Source organism: Lithobates pipiens, unplaced genomic scaffold (assembly GCF_037356315.1).
Source record: "Lithobates pipiens isolate NorthernLeopardFrog02 unplaced genomic scaffold, aLitPip1_a1.2 Scaffold_23, whole genome shotgun sequence".
NCBI classification, from domain to species: domain Eukaryota; kingdom Metazoa; phylum Chordata; class Amphibia; order Anura; family Ranidae; genus Lithobates; species Lithobates pipiens.
The window spans coordinates 143,270,657-143,296,608 of record NW_027507785.1 but is presented as its reverse complement, the minus strand read 5'-3'; the positions used below and the strand labels follow the sequence as shown (position 1 = coordinate 143,296,608).

General features: G+C 48.8%; 1 non-coding gene and 24 pseudogenes across 1 annotated transcript; 9 read left to right on the top strand and 16 right to left on the bottom strand.

Annotated features, from left to right (window-relative positions):
• The first annotated feature begins 1,822 nt into the window (after positions 1 to 1,822).
• Positions 1,823 to 1,941, top strand: LOC143928745 (5S ribosomal RNA; annotated as a pseudogene).
• Positions 1,942 to 2,027: 86 nt separating this feature from the next.
• LOC143928869 (5S ribosomal RNA) lies at positions 2,028 to 2,145 on the top strand (annotated as a pseudogene).
• Positions 2,146 to 2,437: 292 nt separating this feature from the next.
• Positions 2,438 to 2,556, top strand: LOC143928486 (5S ribosomal RNA; annotated as a pseudogene).
• Positions 2,557 to 2,641: 85 nt separating this feature from the next.
• On the top strand, positions 2,642 to 2,759 carry LOC143928981 (5S ribosomal RNA; annotated as a pseudogene).
• A 535-nt stretch (positions 2,760 to 3,294) lies between these two features.
• On the top strand, positions 3,295 to 3,413 carry LOC143929133 (5S ribosomal RNA; annotated as a pseudogene).
• A 107-nt stretch (positions 3,414 to 3,520) lies between these two features.
• LOC143928753 (5S ribosomal RNA) lies at positions 3,521 to 3,639 on the top strand (annotated as a pseudogene).
• A 108-nt stretch (positions 3,640 to 3,747) lies between these two features.
• On the top strand, positions 3,748 to 3,865 carry LOC143928969 (5S ribosomal RNA; annotated as a pseudogene).
• A 104-nt stretch (positions 3,866 to 3,969) lies between these two features.
• LOC143928459 (5S ribosomal RNA) lies at positions 3,970 to 4,088 on the top strand (annotated as a pseudogene).
• A 108-nt stretch (positions 4,089 to 4,196) lies between these two features.
• On the top strand, positions 4,197 to 4,315 carry LOC143928921 (5S ribosomal RNA; annotated as a pseudogene).
• Positions 4,316 to 4,849: 534 nt separating this feature from the next.
• On the bottom strand, positions 4,850 to 4,968 carry LOC143928474 (5S ribosomal RNA; annotated as a pseudogene).
• Positions 4,969 to 5,078: 110 nt separating this feature from the next.
• Positions 5,079 to 5,194, bottom strand: LOC143928490 (5S ribosomal RNA; annotated as a pseudogene).
• A 632-nt stretch (positions 5,195 to 5,826) lies between these two features.
• Positions 5,827 to 5,945, bottom strand: LOC143928530 (5S ribosomal RNA; annotated as a pseudogene).
• A 1,007-nt stretch (positions 5,946 to 6,952) lies between these two features.
• On the bottom strand, positions 6,953 to 7,071 carry LOC143929056 (5S ribosomal RNA; annotated as a pseudogene).
• Positions 7,072 to 7,386: 315 nt separating this feature from the next.
• On the bottom strand, positions 7,387 to 7,505 carry LOC143928660 (5S ribosomal RNA; annotated as a pseudogene).
• A 1,399-nt stretch (positions 7,506 to 8,904) lies between these two features.
• On the bottom strand, positions 8,905 to 9,020 carry LOC143928786 (5S ribosomal RNA; annotated as a pseudogene).
• A 108-nt stretch (positions 9,021 to 9,128) lies between these two features.
• On the bottom strand, positions 9,129 to 9,247 carry LOC143928718 (5S ribosomal RNA; annotated as a pseudogene).
• A 313-nt stretch (positions 9,248 to 9,560) lies between these two features.
• LOC143928984 (5S ribosomal RNA) lies at positions 9,561 to 9,679 on the bottom strand (annotated as a pseudogene).
• Positions 9,680 to 10,236: 557 nt separating this feature from the next.
• On the bottom strand, positions 10,237 to 10,365 carry LOC143929049 (5S ribosomal RNA; annotated as a pseudogene).
• A 549-nt stretch (positions 10,366 to 10,914) lies between these two features.
• Positions 10,915 to 11,033, bottom strand: LOC143929099 (5S ribosomal RNA; annotated as a pseudogene).
• A 108-nt stretch (positions 11,034 to 11,141) lies between these two features.
• Positions 11,142 to 11,260, bottom strand: LOC143928629 (5S ribosomal RNA; annotated as a pseudogene).
• Positions 11,261 to 11,368: 108 nt separating this feature from the next.
• On the bottom strand, positions 11,369 to 11,487 carry LOC143928475 (5S ribosomal RNA; annotated as a pseudogene).
• A 107-nt stretch (positions 11,488 to 11,594) lies between these two features.
• Positions 11,595 to 11,712, bottom strand: LOC143928504 (5S ribosomal RNA; annotated as a pseudogene).
• Positions 11,713 to 11,820: 108 nt separating this feature from the next.
• LOC143928451 (5S ribosomal RNA) lies at positions 11,821 to 11,939 on the bottom strand (annotated as a pseudogene).
• A 107-nt stretch (positions 11,940 to 12,046) lies between these two features.
• LOC143928460 (5S ribosomal RNA) lies at positions 12,047 to 12,165 on the bottom strand. Its single transcript, XR_013262409.1, has one exon. It is a non-coding gene; the product is annotated as a 5S ribosomal RNA (ribosomal RNA).
• Positions 12,166 to 12,501: 336 nt separating this feature from the next.
• LOC143929095 (5S ribosomal RNA) lies at positions 12,502 to 12,620 on the bottom strand (annotated as a pseudogene).
• Positions 12,621 to 25,952: the final 13,332 nt, after the last annotated feature.

The window sequence follows — 25,952 nt, the reverse complement described above, 5'->3', positions numbered from 1 at the left end:
GTCCTCTGAGCTAGGTCCACACTCTTCCTCGTCATCGCTGTGCGGGTCCGCTATGCCTGAGGTGGAGCTGAGATGTTGTGAAGCCATCTGTGCTTTCGCCATCTTGGAGGAACCCCGCGCGAGCGCCTCTTTGATAGGCTTCGGTTTTGATTTTCCGCCGTGGCCCGTTAAAACCATGCCGGGGAGTGCTCGGCTGTGTCGGTGAGCTGTACCGGCGTTGAGGATTCTGAACTCGCTGTAGATAAATGCTGTATAAAAGTGTAGCGCTTCTCAGAGAATTTTTAGACACCAAACATAATTATACCTTCCTTATAAGTGCAAAGTTATACAAATGTGTTCAGTGAAAAATCTCACCGTGGAATGGTGCACATAACACATAAATTCTTACATAAATATTAATGACTTATATAAACATGTATTTGTGACTCAAAAATGAAAGAAAACACTATTCCAAAAAATATTCCAGGAAACGAAAAAAAGGAAAAAGGGGAAAACAAAGTCCCAATAACACAGTACAGAGTCCTTTGTGTATAGTATCCTTCTATAATCCACAAGTGTGCAGGAAATATGTTACACCTCCTTTCAGAAAAACTCGTGCAATAACCACGTGAGGATTCCCGTCACCAAGCGAATTGAACGCTTACCGGAATAATTGGATCCTCACAAATTTACATTTGGGGGATCATACAGACTTTTGCAACCAAATGCAGATTCTCACAGCAACCAGTTATCCAGGGGGGCCTCGAATATAAACAATCCCTTCATATGTTGAGAGGTAATTTTAACTCCAGCCAGATATATCCATAGGCATGTTTAAATACATACGAAGAGAAAACAGGGACCAAAAATAGTGTAATTCCGTTTTTATAGAAAAATAAAAGATAAAAGTACAAAACTCACATGTGTACAGTAGTTTAAGCACTTAGCAAGATAAAACACGATTGCAGTAGAGTCCCGACGCGTTTCGTCATAGAAGACGTCATCTGGGGTACAACTCAACTGCAACCTACTCACTTAAATACCAAGACCCCCAATTAGGCACAGATTAATTCAACCCGTGTCACCGGAGCTAATTTCCGGTCTAAAATGGCCGCCGGCGTGCGTTCCACACCTCATTATGAAAACATTTCAGGAAACCAGAGTTAATTTGCATTAAATTAAATTGTATACAAGCCCATAGTTTATGACCATAGTGGACCTCTTGTTAGAATTGTAAGATATCGCGTTACACGAGCAGTTAACAGCTGTAAAAAATATAGCTCCGACCGTACCTTTCCCAGAAGACAAACAGACACTTCCGGGTTAGTATATGTTATAGTCAATGACGGGGAAGACGACAATTGGCGCGAACGTGAATGCGTTCGCTTTGGTCATCGCTCAGCCAATCAATGACCGACCGTAAAGAGGTTGAGGATTCTGAACTCGCTGTAGATAGCTTATACAGTCCCGGAACCGCTGTGGGGAATGCGGAGCTCTAGTGAAAGGCGTCCGTCATGTCGAGCTGCGCGCATGCGCCCCGCGGTGGGCTTTTTTTTAATATGTTGTTGGCATCAACGTCCTATTTTATTTTTCTGCTTGTTTGCCGAGGTGACCATCTTGGCGTTTGTCAAGAGGGTTGAGAATGGCCAGCAAGATCCCCTACGGCCACATCACCCCGAATTTTCCCGATATCTCGTCTGATCTCGGATGCTAAGCAGGGTCGGGCCTGGTTAGTACCTGGATGGGATTGTTGGCGTTGACAACCTGTTTTATTTTTCTGCTTGTTTGCCGAGGTGACCTTCTTGGCGTTTGTCAAGAGGGTTGAGAGTGGCTAGCCAAAATGGCCTACGGCGACACCACCCTGAATGCACCCGATCTCGTCCGATCTCGGACGCTAAGCATGGTCGGACCTGGTTATTACCTGGATGGAAGACCGCCTGGGAATACCAGGTGCCGTTGGCTTTTTTTTAATATGTTGTTGACGTCGACGGCCTGTTTTATTTTTCTGCTTTTTTGCCGAGGTGACTATCTTGGCGCTTGTCAAGATCCCCTACAGCCACATCACCCTGAATTTTCCCGATCTCGTCTGATCTTGGAAGCTAAGCAGGGTCGGCCTGGTTAGTACCTGAATGGGAGACTGTCTGGGAATACCAGGTGTGGTAGGCTTTTTTTTAATATGTTGTTGGCGTCCACGACCTGTTTTATTTTTCTGCTTGTTTGCCGAGGTGACTATCTTGGCGTTTGTCAAGAGGGTTGAGAGTGGCCAGCAAGATGGCCTACGGCGACATCACCCTGAATGCACCCGATCTCGTCTGATCTCGGATGCTAAGCATAGTCGGACCTGTTTATTACCTGGATGGGATTGTTGGCGTCGACGACCTGTTTTATTTTTCTGCTTGTTTGCCGAGGTGACCTTCTTGGCGTTTGTCAAGAGGGTTGACAGTGGCTAGTCAAGATCGCCTACGGCAACATCCCCCTGAATGCACCCAATCTCGTCTGATCTCGGATGCTAAGCATGGTCGGACCTGGTTATTACCTGGATGGAAGACCGCCTGGGAATACCAGGTGCCGTAGGCTTTTTTTTGTATGTTGTTGACGTCGACAGCCTGTTTTATTTTTCTGCTTTTTTGCCGAGGTGACCATCTTGGCGCTTGTCAAGATCCCTTACGGCCACATCACCCTGAATGTTCCCGACCTCGTCTGATCTTGGAAGCTAAGCAGGGTCGGCCTGGTTAGTACCTGAATGGGAGACTGTCTGGGAATACCAGGTGTGGTAGGCTTTTTTTAATATGTTGTTGGCGTCCACGACCTGTTTTATTTTTCTGCTTGTTTGCCGAGGTGACCATCTTGGCGTTTGTCAAGAGGGTTGAGAGTGGCCAGCAAGATGGCCTACCGCAACATCATCCTGAATGCGCCTGATCTCGTCTGATCGCAGATGCTAAGCAGGGACGCATCTGGTTAGTACCAGGTGCCGTGGGCTTTTTTTTATATGTTGTTGGCATCGACGACCTGTTTTATTTTACTGCTTTTTTGCCGAGGTGACCATCTTGGCTTTTGTCAAGAGGGTTGAGAGTAGCCAACAAGATCACCTACACCCCCATCACGTGGAATATGCCTGATCTCGTCTGATTTCGGATGCTAAGCAAGGTCGGGCCTGGTTAGTACCTTGATGGCAGACTGCTTGGGAATACCAGGTGCCGTAGGCTTTTTTTTTAATATGTTGTTGGCGTCAATGACCTGTTTTATTTTTCTGATTGTTTGCCGAGAGGACCATCTTGGCATTTCTCAAGAGGGTTGAGAGTGGCCAGCAACATTGCCTACGGCCACATCACCCTAAACGCACCCGATCTTGTCTGATCTTCAATGCTAAGCACGGTCAGGCCTGGTTAGTACCTGGATGGGAAACCGCCTGGCAATACCAGGTGCCGTAGGCTTTTTTTTATATGTTGTTGGCATCGACGACCTGTTTAATTTTTCTGCTTGTTTGCCGAGGTGACCACCTTGGCGTTTGTCAAGAGGGTTGAGAGTGGCCAGCAAGATCCCCTACGGCCACATCACCCTGAATGTTCCCCATCTCATCTGATCTGGTATACTAAGCAGGTTCGGGCCTGGTCAGTACCTGTGTGGGAGACTGCCTGGGAATACCAGGTGCTGTAGGCTTTTTTTTAATATGTTGTTGGCATCGTCGACCTGTTTTATTTTTATGCTTGTTTGCCGAGGTGACCATCTTGGCGTTTGTCAAGAGGGTTGAGAGTGGCCATCAAGATCGCCTACGGCCACATCACCCTGAATGCGCCAATCTCATCTGATCTCAATAGCTAAGCAGGGTTGGGACTGGTTAGTACCTGTATTGAAGACCGCCTGGGAAGACCAGGTGCCGTAGGCTTTTTTTTTAATATGTTTTTGGCTTCGACGACCTGTTTTATTTTTCTGCTTGTTTGCCGAGGTGACCATCTTGCCATTTGTCAAGAGGGTTTGGCCAGCAAGTTCGCCTATGGTCACATCACCCTGAATGTGCCCGATCTCGTCTGATCTCGGATGCTGAGCAGGGTCAAGCCTTGTTAGTACCTGAATGGGTGACCGCCTGGGAATACCAGGTGCCGTAGGCTTTTTTTTAATATGTTGTTGACGTCAACAACCTGTTTTATTTTTCAGCTTGTTTGGCGAGGTGACCATCATAGCGTTTGTCAAGAGGGTTTAGAGTGGCCAGCAAGAATGCCTATGGCCAGATCACCCTGAATGCACCCAATCTTGTCTGATCTTGAATGCTAAGCAGGATCAGGGCTTGTTAGTACCTGGATGGGAGACCGCCTGGGAATACCATGTGCCGTAGGCTTTTTTTAATATGTTGTTGGCGTCGACGACCTGTTTTATTTTTCTGCTTATTTGCAAAGGTGACCATCTTGGTCGTCGACACCACCAACATATTTAAAAAAAAAGCCTACGGCACCTGGTATTCCCAGGCGGTCTCACATCCAGACCCAACCCTGCTTAGCATCCGAGATCAGATGAGATCGGGCGTAGTCAGAGTGATGTGGATGTAGGCAATCTTGCTATCCACTCTCAACCCTCTTAACACACGCCAAGATGGTCGCCTCGGCAAACAAGCAGAAAAATAAATCAGGTCGTCGACGCCAACAACATATTAAAAAAAGCTAACGGCACTGGGGATTCCCAGGCGGTCTCCCATACAGGTATTAATCAGGCCCGACCCTGCTTAGCATCCGAGTTCAGGAGCATTCAGTGTGATGTGGCCATAGGCAATCTTGCTGCCAACTCTCAACCCTCTTGACAAATGCCAAGATGGTCACCTCGGCAAACAAGCAGAAAAATAAAACAGGTTGTCGACGCCAACAACATATTAACAAAAGGTCTACGGCACCTGGTATTCCCAGGCGGTCTCCCATCCAGGTACTTACCAGACCCGACCCTGCTTAGCATCCGAGATCAGACGAGATTGGGCGCATTCAGGGTGAATTGGCCTTAGGCAAACTTGCTAGCCACTCTCAACCCTCTTGACAAACGCCAAGATGGTCACCTTGGCAAACAAGCAGAAAAAAAAATAAAAAATCGTTGACGCCAACAAAATATTAAAAAAAAGCCAATGGCACCAGGTATTCCCAGGCGGTCTCCCATCCAGGTACCAACCAGGCCCAACCCTGCTTAGCATCCAAGATCAGATGAGATCGGGCGCATTCAGGATGTGGCCGTTGGCGATCTTACTGGCCACTCTCAACCCTCTTGACAATCGCCAAGATGGTCACCGCAGCAAACAAGCAGAAAAATAAAACAGGTAGTCGACGTCAACAACATATTTAAAAAATGCCTACGGCAACTGGTATTTCCAGGCGGTCTCCAATCCCGGGACTAACCAGATCAAACCGTGCTAAGCATCCGAAATCAGATGAGATCAGGCACATTCAGGGTGATGTCACCATAGGCCATCTTACTTGCCACTCTCAACCCTCTTGACAAACGCCAAGGTGGTCACCTCCGAGATCAGACAAGATCAGGCACATTCAGGGTGATGTGGCCATAGGCAAACTTACTGGCCACACTCAACCCTCTTGACAAATACCAAGATTGTCACCTCGGCAAACAAGCAGAAAAATAAAACAGGTAATCGACGCCGACAACATATTAAATGGAAGCCTACAGCACCGGGTATTCCCAGCCATCCGGGTATTAACCATGTATTACCCAGATGAGATCGGGTGCATTCAGGGTGATATGGCCATAGACAATCTTGCTAGCCACTCTCAACCCTCTTGACAAACGCCAAGATGGTCACCCCGGCAAACAAGCAGAAAAAAAAAAAGTCGTCGACGCCAACAACATATTAAAAAAAGCCTACGGCATCTGGCATTCCCAAGCAGTCTCCCATTCAGATACTAACCAGGCCCGACCCTGCTTAGCATTCGAGATCAGATGAGATCAAGCGCATTCAGGGTGATGTGGTCATAGGCAATCTTGCTGGCCACTCTCAACCCTCTTGACAAATGCCTTGATGGCCACCTCGGCAAACAAGCAGAAAAATAAAACAGGTCGTCGACGCCAACAACATATTAAAAAAAAAACGTCACCTGGTATTCCTAGGCGGTCTCACATCTAGGTACTAACCAGGCCCGACCCTACTTAGCATCCCAGATCAGACGAGATCCAGTGCATTCAGAGTGATGTGGCCATAGGTGTTTTTGCTGGCCACTCTCAACCCACTTGACAATCGCCAAGATGGTCACCGCAGCAAACAAGCAGAAAAATAAAACAGGTAGTCGACGTCAACAACATATTTAAAAAATGCCTACGGCAACTGGTATTTCCAGGCGGTCTCCAATCCCAGTACTAACCAGATCAAACCCTGCTAAGCATCCGAAATCAGATGAGATCAGGCACATTCAGGGTGATGTCACCATAGGCCATCTTACTTGCCACTCTCAACCCTCTTGACAAACGCCAAGGTGGTCACCTCTGCAAACAAGCAGAAAAATAAAACAGGTCGTCCACGCCAACAGCATATTTAAAAAAAGCCTACAGCCCCTGGTATTCCCAGGTGGTCTCCCATCCAGATACTAACCAGGCCCAACCCTGCTTAGCACCCTAAGACGAGATTGGGCGCATTAATGGTGATGTGGCCGTAGGTGATCTTGCTTTTCACTCTTAACCCTCTTGACAAACGCCAAGATGGTCCCCTCGGCAAACAAGCAGAAAAATAATACAGGTCGTCGACGCCAACAACATATTAAAAGAAGCCTACAGCATCTGGTATTCCCAAGCGGTCTCTCATCCAGAAACTAACCAGGCCCAACCCTGCTTAGCATCCAAGATCAGACGAGATTAGTTGCATTCGGGGTGATGTGGCCTCAGTCGATTTTGCTGGCCACTCTCAACCCTCTTGACAAATGCCAAGATGGTCACCTCGGCAAACAAGCAGAAAAATAAAACCGGTCGTCGACACCAACAACATATTTAAAAAAGCCTACAGCACCTGGTATTCCCAGGCAGTCTCCCATCCAGGTAATAACCAGGGTTGACCCTGCTTAGCATTCGAGATCAGACAAGATCAGGCACATTTAGGGTGATGTGGCCATAGGCAAACTTACTGGCCACACTCAACCCTCTTGACAAATACCAAGATTGTCACCTCGGCAAACAAGCAGAAAAATAAAACAGGTAATCGACGCCGACAACATATTAAATGGAAGCCTACAGCACCGGGTCTTCCCAGGCGGTCTCCCATCCGGGTATTAACCATGTATTACCCAGATGAGATCGGGTGCATTCAGGGTGATATGGCCATAGGCAATCTTGCTAGCCACTCTCAACCCTCTTGACAAACGCCAAGATGGTCACCCCGGCAAACAAGCAGAAAAAAAAAAAAGTCGTCGACGCCAACAACATATTAAAAAAAGCCTACAGCATCTGGCATTCCCAAGCAGTCTCCCATTCAGATACTAACCAGGCCCGACCCTGCTTAGCATTCGAGATCAGATGAGATCAAGCGCATTCAGGGTGATGTGGTCATAGGCAATCTTGCTGGCCACTCTCAACCCTCTTGACAAATGCCTTGATGGCCACCTCGGCAAACAAGCAGAAAAATAAAACAGGTCGTCGACGCCAACAACATATTAAAAAAAAAACGTCACCTGGTATTCCTAGGCGGTCTCACATCTAGGTACTAACCAGGCCCGACCCTACTTAGCATCCCAGATCAGACGAGATCCAGTGCATTCAGAGTGATGTGGCCATAGGTGTTTTTGCTGGCCACTCTCAACCCTCTTGACAATCGCCAAGATGGTCACCGCAGCAAACAAGCAGAAAAATAAAACAGGTAGTCGACGTCAACAACATATTGAAAAAAAATCCTACGGCAACTGGTATTTCCAGGCGGTCTCCAATCCCAGTACTAACCAGATCAAACCCTGCTAAGCATCCGAAATCAGATGAGATCAGGCACATTCAGGGTGATGTCACCATAGGCCATCTTACTTGCCACTCTCAACCCTCTTGACAAACGCTAAGGTGGTCACCTCTGCAAACAAGCAGAAAAATAAAACAGGTCGTCCACGCCAACAGCATATTTAAAAAAAGCCTACAGCCCCTGGTATTCCCAGGTGGTCTCCCATCCAGATACTAACCAGGCCCAACCCTGCTTAGCACCCTAAGACGAGATTGGGCGCATTAATGGTGATGTGGCCATAGGTGATCTTGCTTTTCACTCTTAACCCTCTTGACAAACGCCAAGATGGTCCCCTCGGCAAACAAGCAGAAAAATAATACAGGTCGTCGACGCCAACAACATATTAAAAGAAGCCTACAGCATCTGGTATTCCCAAGCGGTCTCTCATCCAGAAACTAACCAGGCCCAACCCTGCTTAGCATACAAGATCAGACGAGATTAGTTGCATTCAGGGTGATGTGGCCTCAGTCGATTTTGCTGGCCACTCTCAACCCTCTTGACAAACGCCAAGATGGTCGCCTCTGCAAATAAGCAGAAAAACAAAACAGGTCGTCGACGCCAACAACATATTAAAAAAAAGCCTACGGCACCTGATATTCCCATGCGGTCTCCGATCCAGGTACTAACGAGGTCCCACCCTGCTTAGCGATCTTGCAGGCCACTCTCAACCCTCTTGACAAATGCTAAGATGGTCACCTCGGCAAACAAGCAGAAAAATAAAACAGGTTGTCGACGCCAACAACATATTAACAAAAAGTCTACGGCACCTGGTATTCCCAGGCGGTCTCCCATCCAGGTACTTACCAGACCCGACCCTGCTTAGCATCCGAGATCAGACGCATTCAGGGTGAAGTGGACGTAGGGAATCTTGCTAGCCACTCTCAACCCTCTTGACAAACGCCAAGATGGTCACCTCGGCAAACAAGCAGAAAAAAAAAATCGTCGACGCCAACAACTTAATTAAAAAAAGCCAACGGCACCAGGTATTCCCAGGCCGTCTCCCATCCAGGTACTAACCAGGCCCAACCCTGCTTAGCATCCAAGATCAGACAAGATCGGGTGCATTCAGGGTGTGGCTGTTGGCGATCTTGCTGGCCACTCTCAACCCTCTTAACAAAGGCTAAGATGGTCACCTCAGCAAACAAGCAGAAAAATAAAACAGGTTGTCGACACCAACAACATATTTTTAAAAAAACTACGGCACCTGGTATTCTATGGCAGTTTCCCATCCAGGTACTAACCAGGCCCAACCCTGCTTAGCATCCGAGATCAGACGATATCGGGCGCATTCAGGGTGATGTGGCCATTGCTGATCTTGCTGGCCACTCTCAACCCTCTTGACAAATGCTAAGATGGTCACCTCAGCAAACAAGCAGAAAAATAAAACAGGTCATTGACGCCAACAACATATTAAAAAAAGCATACGGCACCTGGTATTCCCAGGCGGTCTCCCATCCAGGTGCTAATCAGACGCGACCCAGCGTTGCATCCGAGATCAGACAAGATCAGATGCATTTAGGGTGGTGTGGCCATAGGCGATCTTGCTGGTCACGCTCAACCCTCTTGACAAACGCCAAGCAGAAAAATAAAACAGGTCGTCCACACCAACAACATATTAAAAAGAAGCCTACAACACCTGGTATTCTAAGACGGTCTCCCATCCAGGTAATAACCAGACCAGACCCTGCTTAGCATCAGAATTCAGATGAGATCGAGCGCATTCAGGGTGATGTGGCTGTAGGCAATTTTGGAGGACACTCTCAACCCTCTTGACAATCGCCAAGATGGTCACCGCGGCAAACAAGCTGAAAAATAAAACAGGTAGTCGACGTCAACAACATATTAAAAAAATGGCTATGGCAACTGGTATTTCCAGGCGGTCTCCCCTCCCGGTACTAACCAGATCAAACCCTGCTTAGCATCCGAAATCAGATGAGATCAGGCACATTCAGGGTGATGTCGCTGTAGGCCATCTTACTTGCCACTCTCAACCCTCTTGACAAACTCCAAGGTGGTCACCTCTGCAAACAAGCAGAAAAATAAAACAGGTCGTCGACGCCAACAGCATATTTTAAAAAAGCCTACAGCCCCTGGTATTCCCAGGTGGTCTCCCATCCAGATACTAACCAGGCCCGACCCTGCTTAGCACCCTAAGATGAGATTGGGCGCATTAATGGTGATGTGGCCGTCGGTGATCTTGCTTGTCACTCTTAACCCTCTTGACAAACGCCAAGATGGTCCCCTCGGCAAACAAGCAGAAAAATAAAACAGGTTGTCGACGCCAACAACATATTAAAAGAAGCCTACAGCATCTGGTATTCCCAGGCGGTCTCCCATCCAAATACTAACCAGGTCCGACCCTGCTTAACATCCGAGATCAGACGAGATCAGACAAGATCAGGCGCATTCAGGGTGATGTTGTTGTAGGTGATCTTGCTGGCCACTCTCAACCCTCTTGACAAACGCCAAGATGGTCACCACGGCATAGAAGCAGAAAAATAAAACAGGTCATCAACGCCAACAACATATTTAAAAAAAGCCTAGGACACCTGTTATTCCCAGGCGGCTCTCATCCAGGAACTAACAAGGCCCGACCCTGCTTAGCATCCAAGATCAGGCGAGATCGGGCGCATTCAAGGTAATGTGGCCATAAGCGATCTTGCTGACCACTCTCAACCCCCTTGACAAATGCCAAGATGGTCACCTTGGCAAACAAGCAGAAAAATAAAACAGGTCGTCGACGCCAACAATATATTATAAAAAAGGCTATGGCACCTGTTATTCACTGGCAGTCTCACATCCAGGTACGACCCTGCTTAGCATCTGAAATCAGACGAGTTTGGGCGCATTCAGGGTGATGTGGCCATAGGCGATCTTGCTGGCCACTCTCAACCCTCTTGACAAATGCCAAGATGATCACCTCGGCAAACAAGCTTAAAAAGAAAATAGGTCGTCGATGCCAAAAACATATTAAAAAAAGCCTACGGCACCTGGTATTCCAGGCGGTCTCCCATTCAGGTACTAACCAGGTCCGACCCTGCTTACCATACGAGATCAGACGAGATCGGGGCTCATTCAGGATGATGTGGCCATAGGTGATCTTGCTGGCCAGTCTAAACAATCTTGACAAACGCCAAGATGGTCACCTCGGCCAGCAAGCAGAAAAATAAAACAGGTCATCGACGCCAACAACATATTAAAAAAAAGCCTACAGCACCTGGTATTCCAAGGCAGTCTCCCATCCAGGTACTAACCAGGTCCGGCCCTGCTTAGCATCAGAGATCAGACGAGATCTGGTGCATTCAGGGTGATGTGGCCGTAGGTGATCTTGTTGGCCACTCTCAACCCTCTTGACAAATGCCAAGATGGCCACCTCGGCAAACAAGCAGAAAAATAAAACAGGTTGTCAACGCTAACAACATATTAAACAAAAGGCTAAGGCACCTGGTATTCCCTGGCGGTCTCCCATCCAGGTACTAACCCGGCCCAACCCTGCTTAGCATCTGAGATCAGATGAGATCAGGCACAATCAGGGTGAAGTGGCTGTAAACGATCTTGGTGGCCCCTCTCAACCCTCTTGACAAACACCAAGATGGTCACCTCGGCAAACAAGCAGAAAAACAAAACAGGTCGTTGATGCCAACAACATATAAAAAAAAGCCTACGGCACCTGGTATTCCCAGGCGATCTCCCATCCAGGTACTAAACAGGCCCGACCCTGCTTAGCATCCGAGATCAGATGAGATCGGGCGCATTCAGGGTGATGTATAGTAGGCGACCTTGCTGGCCACTCTCAACCCTCTTGACAAGCGCCAACAATTTCACCTCGGCAAACAAGCAGAAAAATAAAACAGGTCATCAATGCCAACAACATATTAAAACAAAGCCTACGGCAACTGGTCTTCCCAGGCGGTCTCCCATCCAGGTACTAACCAGGCTCGACCCTGCTAAGCATCTGAGATCAAACGAGATTGGGTGCATTCAGGGTGATGTGGCCGTAGGCAGTCTTGTTGGCCACTCTCAACCCTCTTGACAAATGCCAAGATGATCATCTCGGCAAACAAGCAGAAAAATCAAACAGGTCGTCGACGCCAACAACATATAAAAAAAAGCCTACGGCACCTGGTATTCCCAGGAGGTCTCCCATCCAGGTACTAACCAGGCCCGACCCTGCTTAGCATCCGAGATCAAATGAGATTGGGTGCATTCGGGGTGATGTGGCCATAGGTGATCTTGCTGGCCACTCTCAACCCTCTTGACAAACGCAAAGATGGTCACCTCTGCAAACAAGCAGTAAAACATATTAAAAAAAATCCTACAGCACCTGGTATTCCCAGGCGGTCTCCCATCTAGATACTAACCAGGTCTGACCCTGCTTAGCATCCGAGATCAGGCTCATTCAGGGTGATGTGGCCATAGACGATCTTGCTGGCCACTCTCAACCCTCTTGACCCTCTTGACCCTCTTGACCCTCTTGACCCTCTTGACAAACGCGAAGATGGTCATCTCGGCAAACAAGCAGAAAAATAAAACAGGTCATTGATGCCAACAACATATTAAAAAAATGCCAACGGGACCTGGTCTTCCCAGGTGGCCTCCCATACAGGTACTAACCAGGCCTGACCCTTCTTAGCAACCGGGTTCAGACGAGATCGAGCGCATTCAGGGTGATATAGCCGTAGGGGATCTTGCTAGGTATGTAATCAGGGCACTGATAATCAATGCCCAATTACAATTGAGTGCCCACCAGTGCCAGCAATCAGTGGCCAATAGTGATGCCAGTCAGTGCTGGCTATCATTGCTGCCCATCAATGCTCATCACTGCTGCCCATCAATGCCGCCCATTAATGCCCACCAGCGCCAATAGTGATGCAAGTCAGTACTGGCTATCAGTGCTGCCCATAAATGCCCATCACTGCTGCCCATCAGTGCCGCCAATCAGTGCCCACCAGTGCCACCCATCAGTACTCATCAGTGCCACATATCAATGCCACCTATCAGTGTCCATAAGTGTGGCATATTCGTGCCTCCTCATCAGTGCAGCCTCATCAGCACCCATCAGTGAAGGAGAAAGCTCTATTTGTGTGAAGAAAATGATAACAATTTCACATGGCTGTGCAATTGTCATTCAAAGTGTGACAGCACTGAAAGCTGAAAAATGGCCTGGGCAGGAAGGGGGTGAAAGTGCCCGGTATTGAAGTGGTTATGGACCCTGCTTTGTGCACTGGTCCAAATCATTTGGTGGAGGGGGGGATTATGGTTTGGGGTAGTTTTTCAGGGGTTGGGCTTGGCAAGACATTTTGGACAATTTCATACCCCCAACTTTGTAGGAACAGTTTGGGGATGGCGCCTTCCTGTTCCAACATGACTGTGTACGATATATACAGCGGCAAAGCGGCTCACCTGCACAGAATCGCGTACCTGTAGGTGCCCTCAACAACCCCATTTCCGCTGTAATTGGACACAGAGGGAGGCAATCAGTGGGTCCAGCAGATGAGATCCGATTGTTCCCAAGAGAAACAGAAAGGTGATCTACCTATGTAAACCAGGCAGAGCGCCGTTCTGTGAGGAGGGGAGATAGTGATCCTGCGTTTCTCAAAACAGGAACATGGATCTCTGCCTTCCCACAGTACAAGTACCTCCCCCACACAGTAAGCACTCCCTAGACCAGTGATGGCAAACCTTGGCACCCCAGATGTTTTGGAACTACATTTCCCATGATGCTCATGTACTCTACAGTGTAGTTGAGCATCATGGGGAAATGTACTTCCAGACTGGCTCTGATGTATCTTTAACCCCCTCTGCCGGCTGTTTATGGTACAGTCGCCTTACTATTTACGATGTATTATATCAGCTGGGAGTCGTATTCCTGTTAATGTGCTGCACATCCTGGAGGCTGCGACCTTCACTGCCTATGTTGTTATTTTTTTATTCGGGGGCTCTACCCCTTTTTGTGTGTGAAAATTTCTTGAATAAACTTATATTTGCAAAAAAAAAAAATGTACTTCCAAAACATCTGGAGTGCCAAGGTTCGCCATCACTGCCCTAGGAACACATTTAACCCTTTAATCGCCCCTTGATGTTAACCCCTTCCCAGCCAGTGTCATTAGTACAGTTACAGTGCATATTTTTAGCACTGATCACCATTGACCACTTCAGCCCCACAAGGTTCACTTTCGCCTTTCTTTTGTTGGTATTTGATCACCTCTGCAGTTTTTATTTTTTGCGCTATAAACAAAGAAAGACCAACAATTTTGAAAAAAAAACAAATAATTTTTTTACTTTCTGCTATAAAACATATCCCAAAAAAAAATGTAAGAAATCAAATTTCTTCATCAGTTTAGGCCAATATGTCTTCTACATATTTTTGGTTAAAAAAATCCCAATAAACGTATATTGATTGGTTTGAGCAAAAGTTATAGCTTCTACAAACTAAGGGATATTTTTATGGAATTTTTATTGATTTTTTTTAACTAGTAATGGTGGTGATCTGTGATTTTTAGCGGGACTGCGACATTGTGGCAAACAGATCAGACACTTTTGACATTTTTTGGAGACCAGTGACACCAGTCCAGTGATCAGTGCTAAAAATATGCACTGTCACTGTACTAGTCACAGTGGAGGGGAAGGGGTTAACATCAGGGGCGACAAAAGAGTTAAACTTGTTCCCTAAGGGGTGCTTTCCAACTGGGGGGGGTTGCTGTGACTGGGGAAAGAAAGAGATCAGAAACACAAGAATGCTATCTTTCCCTCACAGATTGGCAATCTGCCTGGTTTACATAGGTAGACTGCCGTTCTGCCATTCCTGTGAACAACCAGCTGGTCCCGGTGGACATTGCGTCCCGTTGGACCCGCTGATTGGCTCCCACTGTGTCCAATTACAGCGTGAGCGAGTCACGCGCGCCCCCCAAACCTTGTGCACTAAATCACGTACTGGAACGTGATTTCGCACAGCCGGGCCGGCCTGCCACAGTATATATGTGTGGAGCGGTCTGGAAGCGGTTAATTCCACTGGTCCCCAAAAAAGTGTCAAAAGTGGCACTTAGTGCCCGATTTATCCACCATTTACTTATTTATTTTTTTACCAAAAATATGTAGCAGAATACCCATTGGCCTAAATTACTGAAGAAAATTTTATTTTTTTTTCGATTTTTTTTATTGAATATGTTTTATAGCAGAAAATTCGATTTTTTCCCACAAAATTGTCAGTCTTTTTTTGTTTATATTGCAAAAAAAAAAAAATGAATTAAAAAAACAAAAACGCAGAGGTGATCAAATACCACCACGAGAAAGTTTTATTTGTGGGAAAAAAAAAGGAAAAGGACAATATTTGGACACGACATCGCTCTTACTGTATGCAAATTTGCGTTTGTGGCTTGAAGGGGTTACTTTTTTTTTTTTAGAACGGGCGTTTGGCTTTTTAGTGATAACAACCAAAGGCGGCTAAAAGCCGTTCGAGAGGAGGCGTCCCACCCCCCCTCCTGCTGCTCTTCCTGTCCCACTGTTAGACCTGAGCCACTAGTCGGCACGTCCTCCGCCTAGGCTGAGACCTGAACAAAGCCAGATTTGGTTTGGATCGGGTCTCCGATGTAAAATCCCAACGGCACAGATTTATAAAAAAAAATAACAGTATTCAGAATCGCTGATTTTTGTGTTCTGAATACTTGTAAGTGCAAAAGGAGGGTCTTTTAGACCCCTGATCCCTCTATAAAGAGTTCCGGTCACATGCCCATTACTGTCACAAGGGATTTTTACATTCCTTGTGACAGCAATAAAAGTGATCAGAATTTTTAATTTTTTTTAAAAGGGACAATGCAAAATAAGAAAAAAAATAAGATTTTTTTAAAGCACCCCCAGGTCTTCGCATGCTTGCGCAGCAAAGAAAACGCATACATAAGTCACGCCGCATATATAAATGGTGTTCAAATCACACGTGAGGTATTGCCACAATCGTCAGAGTAAGAGCAATAATACTAGCACTAGATCTCCTCTGTTATGCCCCGTACACACGAGCGGACTTTTCAACATCAAAGGTCCGACGGAACAATTCCGGCAGACCATTCGATCGTGTGTGGGCTGCAGCGGACTTTAGATTTGTAAAAATCCGACAGACTTTAGAAATGGAACATGTTTCAAATTTTTCCGCCGGAACTCCGCCGGACCCAGTTCCTACCGAGAAATCCGCTCATGTGTATGCTAGTCCGACAGACAAAAAACGACGCTAGGGCAGCTATTAGCTACTGGCTATGAACTTCCTTATTCTAGTCTGGTCGTACGTCACCACGTTCGAATCCGTCTGACTTTTTTTTTTTTTTTTTTTTCTTTTCTTTTTTCCACATCAGAAATCCTATGCAAGAGACTTAATCACCTTTCAGCTCATTTATGTCTCAGCATGATTCCTCATCATCGTGGCCTGTAATGATTATTTCCAATCTTCTTTATTAAGTTTTCCATCAAAGGTTACAAATCGTTCTAAAAACAAAGAAACTACTAACAACAACAGCCTAGTTTTACTCCTTCACCTTTTCCCCCCATACTCCTTTCCTCCCTCCCCTCTCCCCCCCAATCCCCTCCTCCCTCCCCCTCCTTCCCCTACCCCCCCCCCCCAACCCTCACCCTCCCCCCTCATTCAAATAAGCACGAGGACTACGGTAAACCACCACCACAACACCTGTATCTCCCTCTACTACTTCCTTTTAATCAATAGGATAACCCATCTCATTTATCCAGGGCCTCCAGATTTCTTTCCACACTCTAAAATTCCCTCTCTTTACATATAGTGTCTTCTCTTTCCATACTAATTCATTAATACTTTGGGTCCATTCACTCACCGACAGGGCCCTCTCAGCTTGCCATCTTTGCGCGATCAGCCTACGTGCTTGGAATAAGCAACGTACCACTGCCGCCGTAGTACTTTTTGATTCTCTCCGCTCCTGTCTACAACCCAGAACACACAGGATCGGGTTCATTACCAATTCTAACTCATGGATCTTATTGATAGTGTCCACCACCTCCCTCCAATACCGAAATAACTTTGGGCAGCGCCACATCATATGGAGAAGGTCTCCCTGTCCCCGACATCTAGGGCAGTTATCGTCGGCTCTCCTGCCAAACAGGCATAGTCTCTTGGGTGTATAATAAGCCCTGTGTATTAACATCAAGTGTGAGATCCTTTGAGAGGGGGAGACCGACGTCACCGGCCCAAGCTCCAATATTCTCCTCCACTGTACCTCTGATATTTCCCCTATGTCCTCTTCCCACTTCCTTTTTAAATTCGGGTGATCAACTTCCAGGTTTAGGTTCATACCTAACTGGTTATAAATTTCTGATATACACCCACTTGCCCTATCCGTTGTAAGTAATTTCCAGAGTAGGGGTGTTTTATCCCACCGTATCGTGTGCACCCCGAACTGTGCTGCTAAGGCGTGTCTCACCTGTAGATAACTAAAATATGATTGTTGGGGTATATCATAGGTCTGCTTTAAGTCCGGGAATGTTCTTAGGGTCCCTCCGTCGTAGAGTTGGATCAATTTGGTTATGCCTTCCACTTCCCACCTTACCTATTTTAAATAATTCCGGTAGGTTTTTATTGTCCCAGAGTGGTGTAAATTCTGGCAGCCCAGTGTATCCCATTTTTAATTTCACCGCTTTCCATATCTTACCCAGCATCTTAGTTACAGAATTACTGTGCTGAAAGGAGTCTGCCTCCAAGGCCTCGGCCATAAGTTCGTGTGGGGCTCCTACCATCCTGATCCCTCCCCTTAACTTTCTTCCCTGCTCCGAGTCGCAACCCGCCAGATGCTGCAGCTGCGCCGCCAGGTAGTAATTCCTAGGGTGTGGCACCGCCAAGCCTCCTCTATCTAACGGTAACTGTAACGTCTGGAGTCGTATCCGGGCTATACCCTTCCTCCAGATAAGCTCCCGGAAGAGGGTTTCCAGTTTTTTGAACCACTTTTTGCATATCCATACCGGTGCATTATGTAAGACATATAGCAATTGTGGCATCCATATCATCTTTATCAGGCTGGAGCGACCCATCACTGATAACGGCAACCTACTCCAGACGTCACACTTAGACCTAAATCTATTCAACAGTGGAATTAAATTTTTGTTGATGTACTGATTAGGGTTCACTGTCAAATATATACCAAGATGCTTCATAGCGTCTACCGCCCTCACCTGTATCCCCCCCGGCGCAGCCGCATCATCCAGGGGGTCGACCCGGAGCAGCTCAGGAATCCGTCGGACTTTGGTGTGATTGTGTGTGGCCAAGTCTGTTCATTTGGAAAGTCCATCAGAACTCTGTGAGAACTCTGGGGGTTTTATTTTCATAAAAGTGTATTTTCCCCCCCCAAAAAATGTGTTTGAAAGAGCACTGTGCAAATATCATGAGACCAAAAAAAAAAACAATTTCAACAATCACCAATTTATTAGGGTCTCTAGTAAAAAAAAAAAAAAATATATATATATATATATATATATATTTTTTTTTTATATATATATATATATTAATTAAAAGGGGGACCACGTAGTTTTCTAGCATAAAAAAAATGATTTTAACATGTAAGCAACAAGTGTCAGAAATAGGCTTCAGGATGAAAGGGTTAAAGTAATGCAGTGCCATATCGCAGAAAAAATGGCCTGGTCATGAAGGGGGGGTTAACATCACATACATTAACGTGTATATATAACACATCCTAATACACAGGGGTCAAGGAGGCCTGAAGATAATTTAGTTACACACAGCATTTGGCAAAACTCTCCTCCAAAGTAAATTTACAAGCAGCACCGTAGTATTGTACATTAGACTAGCAATGTAGAAGTTTCATCATTAACTACTAGCCGATATACGTCGGCACAATGGCAGCAGTGGACAAATGGGTGTACCTGTACATCCCCTTTAACTGTATGGGCTGGGCTAGTGCGCACAGCATGACCGTGCCCGCGGAACTGGCAAACTTGATGTCCGCCGGTCTCTTAGCGATCGTGTCGCGGAGTGGCAGAATGGGGAAGTGGGGAAGTAAACAAGGCATTTCTCTGTCATCGGGAGCAGTGATCGCTGTCATGTGAGTAGTAGCCCCCCCACATTTAGAATCACTCCCAAGGACACACTTAACCCATTCATTGCCCCCTAGTGGTTAACCCCTTCCCTGCCAGTCTCATTTACACAGTAATCAGTGCATTTTTATAGCACTGATCACTGTATAAATGCCAGTGGTCCCAAAATAGTGTCAAAATTGTGTCCGCCGTAATGTCACAGTCACAATAAAAATCGCTGATTTTATTGCTCTGGTCAGGAAGGGGGTAAAATCTTCCAGATCGGAAGCTCTGAATGCCACTTTGTGGCCATAAATTGCAAAAGGGTATGCAATGTGGAGAGTAAGGATGAGCTCAGGCGTGTTCACATGGTCCACGTGCAGAGCCTGCCAGGAAGTCGGCGCAGCGCTGCACTAATCACAGGCAGTGAGACATTGCCCCGATGCGCGGCTGCAGAGATCGGGCAATGTCTCACTGGCTGTGATTAGCACAGCGCTGCGCCGACTTCCTGGCGGGCTCTGCACGTGGACCATGCGAACGTGCCTGAGCTCATCCCTAGTGGATAGGGTGATACAGGGACAAGGTTGCAAGCCAAAGCTTTGAACTTTTACTATATGCTGCAATGGTATAACTTGATATAATATACAAAGCTTGGTTTGGTTCCATGGTGGTGGCTGGATGGAGGGTAAGCAGACTTTATTGAAAGGCGTGAGCCATAGTACATGGAAATACAGTTTGTGATCCAAATCTAACATTGTCTTACCTTCTTGATGTCAGGTAGCCATTGTACCCTTAGACAAACTGAATGTGAGGATCCACCTTCTCCAACACCTCCCTGAACCAGTGAGTGAGTATCTGATTCATTACTGGTGTTGATGTTGCTAAGATTAACCCTATAACCCAGCACAATGTTCTGCCAGATTTGTTTCTAGGTCTTATAATATAAATACTATATTATCATAAGTATTGGAACACCTGCCTTTACACGCACATGAACTTTAATGGCATCCCAGTCTTAGTCTGTAGGGTTCAATATTGAGTTGGCCCACCCTTTACAGCTATAAAACTGGGTTCACACTAGTGTGAACTGGAAATGGGTTTCCCCACTGCCAATTTGCATATCAGGAGATTGTGACCGGCTCTCTATGGAGTAGGGTTGCCACCTCATCCCTTTAAAACTGAACACATATTAATTGCACAGTTTCTGTGGCTGATTAAGGTGATAATTAAACTCAGTTGGTGCCTTATCTGCATGAAATTAGCCTCAGAACCTGTGTAATTCATATGTGTTCAGGTTTAAAGGGATGAGGTGGCAACTCTACTATGGAGCCTGTTCACGTATCTCCGGTGGTTGTGCCATTTCAGGGCAGAATTCAGGTAAAAATTTGGCCTCACTGGACCTAGAGTTGCCACCTCATCCCTTTAAACCCAAACACATATGAATTACACAGGTTCTGAAACCAATTTAATGCAGATAAGGCACCAAGTGAGTTAAATTACCACCTGACTCAGCCACAGAACCCGTGAAATTCACATGTGTTTGGTTTTAAAGGGATGAGAGGGCAACTCTAACTGGACCCCTGCTGCGAGCCACATCTGTCTACCATGCCTTAAGCCTCGTCCACATGATCGGATTGTTGGCCAACAAAACGTCAGACTTTTGTCCGAAAGGCATGTGCCGTGAACTTGTCCTGCATACAAGATTTTACACAATTGTCGGCCAACAAACACAAATGCAGTGATGTACTATGTGGAATTTCAGCTCTTGAGCTCCACCCTTTGGGCACCTTCTGCTAATGTCGTGTTTGGTGAGCATTGATTCCGCTCATGCGTATTTGTACTTTGGACTTTTGTGCAACGAGCTTGTGTACATACGATGCAAAAATCTGACAACAGACCGTTGTCTGCCAAAAATTTACTAGCATGTCATCTAACATTTGTTGTAATTGGACACAGCTGATCACATGGTAAAGAACCTATGTCAGAGGCTCCTTAGCTCGAAGATGCAGTATGTCAAACTGACACACCGCCGATCGCTGCGATGCACGCCCTCACGGGCACACAATCGCATCTTATCCTGTTGGACGCCATATGTCGCCCAGTCAGGATAATGAAACCACTTCTCAGATGTAATTTTGTTATATGGCGGGTGGGAAGCTGTTAACCACATGCTGACCGCGCTATAGCCAAAATATTGGTCTTGTGTTTGTGGACTTAGGAAGGACACACTACACTATAATCCCACTATACTGACACAGTACACTATACTCACACCATACTGAAACCCTACACTGAAACTACACAATATTGACACACTATACTCAAACTATACTCACACTATACTAACACTTTCCACTGAGCCACAATAACACACTATACTGAGCCACAATAACTGCTTGGTGGGCGAACATCCCACAGAGAGCCCCTAGGATTGCCACCTGTCCGGTTTTGACCCGGACAGTCCGGGTTTTGACACATGTGCCCGGGTCTCCGCCTGCTGGAAACCCGGGCACACATTCCACGGACCTATGGCCGCCAGATCTCTGTCCCCGGCCGCAACATCTAGAGGGGCTGTGCGCATGATTCCGTGCCCGCTATCACTATGACACAGGTGCACTGTGCTCTGAGCCAGCAGGAGCCCTGCGATTGGCCGAATGGGCCATGTGCGGGGCGGGCCGGGCGGCAGACATGGGGGTCTGTGAATGGCCCTGCGGAGCTGGTGCTGGTCAGGTGTGGAGGCGGAGGCGGGGGCGGGGCTGCATTGTGGATTTAATCATCGCGCCTGCTTCCTCCTGGAGTCCTGCCTCACAATGTGTTTCCTGAGGTCTCATCTGCTCTGTCAGCTCCTCTGTGTGACCCCCCATCTCCTCCTCTGTGTGCCCCCCATGTCCTCCTCTGTGTGCCCCCCATCTCCTCTGTGTGACCCCCCATCTCCTCTGTGTGACCCCCCTCCTCCTCTGTGTGACCCCCCATCTCCTCTGTGTGACCCCCCATCTCCTCTGTGTGACCCTCCTCCTCCTCTGTGTGACCCCCCTCCTCCTCTGTGTGACCCCCCTCCTCCTCTATGTGACCCCCATCTCCTCTGTGTGACCCCCCATCTCCTCTGTGTGCCCCCCATCTCCTCTGTGTGACCCCCCTCCTCCTCTGTGTGCCTCCATCTCCTATGTGTAACCCCCTTACTCCTCTGTGTAACCCCCCAACTCCTCTGTGTGACACCCCATCTCCTCTGTGTCACCCCCATCTCCTCTGTGTCACCCCCGCCTCCTCTATGTGACCCCCCCATTTCCTCTGTGTCACCTCCCTCCTCCTCTGTGTGACCCCCCCATTTCCTCCTCTGTGTCAACCCCCTCCTCCTCTGTGTCCCCCCTCCTCGTCTGTGTGACCCCCCTCCTCTGTGTGACCCCTCCTCCTCTGTGTGACCCCCACTCCTCCTGTGTGACCCCCACTCCTTCCTCTGTGTGACCCCCCTTCCTCTGTGTGACTCCTCCCTCCTCTGTGTCAGCTCCCCTTCTTCGCTCTCACTCACCCCCTCTCGCTCACCCCACATCTCTCTCTCGCTCACCGCCCATATCTCTCTTGCTCACCCCCCATCTCTCTCTCGCTCACCCCCCTCTCTCTCGCTCACCCCCTCCCTCTCTCGCTCACCCCCCTCTCTCGACCCACCCCCTCTCTCTCTCTTGCCCACCCCCCTCTCTCTCTCTCTCCCCACCCCCTCTCTCTCTCGCTCACCCCCTCTCTCTCTCTCGCCCACCCCCTCTCTCTCTCGTCCACCCCCTCTCTCTCTCGCCCACCTCCCTTCTCTCTCTCTCTCGCTCAACACCCTCTCTCTCTCTCTCGCTCAACACCCTCTCTCTCTCTCTCGCTCACCCCCCTCTCTCTCGCTCACCCCCCCTCTCTTTCTCGCTCACCCCCTCTCTCTCGCCCACCCCCTCTCTCTCTCTTGCCCACCCCTTCTCTCTCTCTTGCCCACCCCCTCTCTCTCTCTTGCCCACCCCCTCTCTCTCTCTCCCCACCCCCTCTCTCTCTCTCTCGCTCACCTCCTCTCTCTCTCGCCCACCCCCCTCTCTCTCGTCCACCCCCTCTCTCTCTCTCGCCCACCCCCTTCTCTCTCTCTCGCTCAACACCCTCTCTCTCTCTCTCGCTCAACACCCTCTCTCTCTCTCGCTCAACACCCTCTCTCTCTCTCAACACCCTCTCTCTCTCTTGCTCAACACCCTCTCTCTCTCTCTTTCGCTCAACACCCTCTCTCTCTCTCTCGCTCAACACCCTCTCTCTCTCTCTCAACACCCTCTCTCTCTCTCGCTCAACACCCTCTCTCTCTCGCTCAGCACCCTCTCTCTCTCTCTCTCTCTCTCGCTCAACACCCTCTCTCTCTCTCTCTCTTTCGCTCAACACCCTCTCTCTCTCTCGCTCAACACCCTCTCTCTCTCTCAACACCCTCTCTCTCTCTTGCTTAACACCCTCTCTCTCTCTCTCGCTCAACACCCTCTCTCTCTCTCTCTCTCTCTCTCGCTCAACACCCTCTCTCTCTCTCTCTCTCGCTCAACACCCTCTCTCTCTCGCTCAACACCCTCTCTCTCTCTCTCGCTCAACACCCTCTCTCTCTCTCTCTCTTGCTCAACACCCTCTCTCTCTTGCTCAACACCCTCTCTCTCTCTCTCTCTCTTTCGCTCAACACCCTCTCTCGCTCGTGCTCAACACCCTCTCTCTCTCTCTCTCTCGCTCAACACCCTCTCTCTCTTTCTCTCTCGCTCAACACCCTCTCTCTCAATACCCTCTCTCTCTCTCGCTCACCCCCCTCTCTCTCTCTCGCTCACTCGACCCCTCTCTCTCTCTCCCTCTCTCTTGTTCACCCCCTCTCTCTCTCTGCCTCTCACTCACCCCCTCTCTCGCACCCACCATCTCCTCTGTGTGACCCCCCTATCGCCTCTGTGTGACCCTCCTCCTCTTCTGTGTGACCCTCCTCCTCCTCTGTGTGACCCCCTCCTCCTCTGTGTGACCCCCATCTCCTCTGTGTGCTCCCATCTCCTCTGTGTGACCCCCCTCCTCCTCTGTGTAACCCCAATCTCCTCTGTGTGACCCCCCATCTCCTCTGTGTGACCCCACTCCTCTTCTGTGTGACCCCCTCCTCCTCTGTGTGACCCCCCATCTCCTCTGTGTGACCCCCATCTCCTCTGTGTGCCCCCATCTCCTCTGTGTGACCCCCCTCCTCCTCTGTGTGACCCCCATCTCCTCTGTGTGACCCCCTACCTCCTCTGTGTGACCCCCATCTCTGTGTGCCCCCATCTCCTCTGTGTGACCCCCTACACCTTTTTGTGACCCCCCATCTCCTCTGTGCCACCCCATCTCCTCTGTGTCACCCCCCTCCTCCTCTTTGTGACCCCCCATCTCCTCTGTGTCACCCCCTCCTCCTCTGAGTCACCCCCCTCCTCCTCTGTGTCCCCCCTCCTCCTCTGTGTGACCCCCCTCCTCTGTGTGACCCCCTCCTCCTCTGTGTGACCCCCACTCCTCCTCTGTATGACCCACACTCCTCCTCTGTGTGACCCCCACTACTTCCTCTGTGTGACCCCCCTTCCTCTGTGTGACGCCCCTCCTTCCTCTGTGTTAGCTCCCCTTCCTCGCTCTCGCTCACCCCCATCCCTCTCTCTCGCTCACCCCCATCTCTGGCTCACCCCCTCTCTCTCTCGCTCACCCCCTCTCTCTCGCCCCACCCCCCTCTCTCTCTCCCCACCCCCTCTCTCTCTCTCTCCCCCTCTCTCTCTCACCCACCCCCTCTCTCTCTCGTCCACCCCCTCTCTCTCTCTCACCCACCCCCCTTCTCTCTCTCGCTCAACACCCTCTCTCTCTTGCTCAACACCCTCTCTCTCTCTCTCTCAACACCCTCTCTCTCTCTCTCTCTCGCTCAACACCCTGTCTCTCTCTCTCTCGCGCTCAACAACTTCTCTCTCTCTCTCTCACTCAACACCCTCTCTCTCTCTCAACACCCTCTCTCTCTCTTGCTCAACACCCTCTCTCTCTCTCTCTCTCTCGCTCAACACCCTCTCTCTCTCTCACTCAACACCCTCTCTCGCTCTCTCAACACCCTCTCTCTCTCACTCTCGCTCAACACCCTCTCTCTCTCTCACTCTCGCTCAACACCCTCTCTCTCTCTCTCGCTCAACACCCTCTCTCTCTCTCTCGCTCAACACCCTCTCTCTCTCTCTCTCTCTCTCGATCAACACCCTCTCTCTCTCTCGCTCAACACCCTCTCTCTCTCGCGCGCGCACGCGCTCAACACCCTCTCTCTCGCTCAACACCCTCTCTCTCTCTCTCTCGCTCAACACCCTCTCTCTCTCTCTCTCAACACCCTCTCTCTCGCTCACCCCCTCTCTCTCGCTCACCCCCTCTCTCTCTCTCGCTCACCCCCCCTCTCTCTCTCCCTCTCTCTTGTTCACCCCCTCTCTCTCTCTCTCTGCCTCTCGCTCACCCCCTCTCTTGCACCCACCACTTTTTTCTCTAATCCCCCCTCTTGCACCCCCACCTTCTCATCCCCATCCTCTCACCCCCACCCCCTCTCTCTCATCCCCATCCCTCTCACCCCCACCATCTCACCCCACTCTCACGCCCTTTCACTAACCCCCCTCCCCTCTCTCACCCCCCCACCACTGCCTCTCTCTCACCTCCTCCTCTTACCTTCCCCTTTCTTGCCTCACTCCCCCCACCTCTTTCCCTCCTCAGGGGATGGGGGCCCCATGAGTATAGCTGTATGGGGCCCCAATAATTTCTAACAGCAGCCTAGTGAGTGAATGCACAATTTCACATGTGTCCTGAATCCTGTGTTTTGCCGGAACACTTTTCCCCAAGGCTCCCCACACAATGGAAGGAAGGAAAACAGCACTACAGTAGAGGAGCTCCACCCCCAAACTCCAGCTCCCACACTTCCTGGCTCGAAGCGGCTCTCTGTAAAACAGTCCAATGGGGGTCTTTTGGGGCAGGGGAC